Genomic DNA, 2,568 nt, shown 5'->3' with positions numbered 1-2,568 from the left:
AGTGGTTTCTGTGTAACCACACCTTCCTCCCTGACATTCTGACAGGAAGCTGTCATCAACATATCTCCCCATGTTTGTTTGTTTGTTTGTTTGTTTCTTTCCATCCATAGCGCGCGCACACACACACACACACACACACACACACACACACACACACACACACACACACACACACACACACACACACACACACACACACACACACACACACACACACACACACACACACACACACACACACACACACACACACACACACACACACACACGATTTGAGGCAAAAAAGGAGTAGACGCACACACATCCCTTTGGGGGTGTTTTTAAATCATTCCTTATCACAGATCTCGTTTTCATTTTTCGTACGTGCAGTTGTGCACCACTCACTCAACCCTTTGACAGCACAGCCTCTGGCACAGATGACACAGAAGCTTTCCCGGTTTCAATGGGTTAAACCACAGCAACCGTTGAAGAGACCTCACCACGGGTGACTAACCTCCACAACAAGTCAATATCTGAACTACACAAAAAAACACAATAGAATCCAATGATGAGAAAATAAAAAAAGACCAGTTAAATTCTATAAAAGGGCTGGACAGACACAAACAACAAATAAGAAACACAAAAATAAGGCAAAACTCAGTATAAGTTGACTTAAAAAAGTGTGTTCACACATGTGTGAGAGGAAAAACTGAAAAAAAAAGGTGTGATATGCCAGCAGCCCACCTTTCCTGTGACGCTTCTTCTTGGTATTAAGACTGAGTGGAAAGTTCCTTGTTGTCACCTTTGAACTTCTTGTCAAGCTGCAGCCAGCATTTGATCATGTGATATCCTGTAGATATGTGCAGTAGCCTACTTTTGACATGGACCAAGGCCAGGATGGACCTATTTTAGAAATAAAAGGAACTGAGAGTATTTAACTCATTCCCTGCCTAGGATGTAAAAAACATATTTTTTTCCAATTACCAAACCTGCCTAGGACGTAAAAAACGTAATTTTGAAAAATATTTTTTTAAACCAAGATCTCGCGTTCCTTCATCTCTCGCCACGACACATTTCATTGTAGCACACCCGGATACGGAAGTACGTCATATCGAAGATTTTCGTTTCTGTCCGCTTCCTGTTTAGGTCCCGCCTTCAAACGGTCTTTTCTCTGCTTTGTATTTCTCCGCCGTGGAATGCTGTTTAGCGACGCTGTTTTGAAACTGCTACTACTGCAAAATGGAATGTCGCCGATTGAAAATGTATTCTCTGGGCCACTCACACAACTACCCCTGTGTGTCTACAAACAGTTGAACACGCGATCATAAGGGATTTAGCAAGGTCTGTGGCGGGGTGGAAAAAGCAAGTGAGTTTTCCGTTTACATAGCGAAACATGGGGTTTTTGCACTGGGCTGGAGGAGAGAGACTCCGCCCCGATCGGAATGTTTGCTGTCTGAGCGGCGTGCACGACTCGCCTGTGTGTTTAGAAACGATTGCACTTGCGATCATAATGGGAGCATTTTTTTTTTTTGAATTTTTTTAAATTATAAAAAACACTACATCGCTGGCAGTGGGCAAACACAGCCAGAAATAACTCTGTCAGTGAATGAGTTAACACTTCCACAAACCCAGCCATCACTCATCAAGAGACTGCCTTGTCTGAGACACAGGTTTAGGGTCATCTTTGAATGTACTTTAATTCATACAACTGTAAATCGCTTTTTTTCTCTCAGTACATTCTCACAATGATTAATTTCTAAAATGACATGTTAAAGTTAGAGTTTTAAAAACATAATTGGGTTCTCTTTGATATGCTTCTTTAATGTTAGTTCCCCCCCCCCCCCCCCCCAGTTTTTTTCTTTTCGATTTGATGTCATAGATTGGCCCAGCTAGAGCTAGACTCCATATTTGGACAAGCCTGATAAAAAAATCACTATATGGGCACAAAAGGGACACACAGAGACAGACAGACAGACACAGCGGGTACTATGATAACGGGTACATCAGGTATTGTATCGGGTTGGGGCAGGCATTTCCAACTTGCATCGTTCCCAGACTGGTGCACACTGGTCTAGTAATCAAAATACTAGAAAAGTGTGCTCCTCTGAGTGCACCAGCTCGGGCTGCCTACCCAGGGCTTTGTTACTCATGGGGTGCAGCATGTGTGAGAGGCAAAGCTGTGAAAAAAGGTGTGATGTAGCAGCAGGCCACCTTTCCTGTGCAATTTGCCTCTTCTTGGTATTAAGACAGAGTGGAAAGTTCCTTGTGGTCACCTCTGAACTTCTTGTCAAGCTGCAGCCAGCATTTTGATTGTGGTATCCTGTAGATATGTGCAGTACTTTTACCATGGACCAAGGCCATGATGGACCTATTTTAGAGCTGAAATAAGAGGAACTGAGAGTATTCTCCCATTGTATATATATCTTCATTCTTAGAACCAAAAACTGCGGGATATCAAAACGCTCACAGACACATATTAGACTCATCACTGCCCTGTTTTTTGTATATGTTGTGATCATGTTGTACACAGGGAGTCCTTGAAAAAGAGAAGGTATTCCCTGATTAAATAAGAATTTACTGTTTTAAACA

Source organism: Gymnoscopelus braueri, assembly GCF_963280865.1.
Source record: "Gymnoscopelus braueri genome assembly, chromosome: 7".
NCBI lineage: Eukaryota > Metazoa > Chordata > Actinopteri > Myctophiformes > Myctophidae > Gymnoscopelus > Gymnoscopelus braueri.
This window is presented reverse-complemented; position numbering follows the sequence as displayed.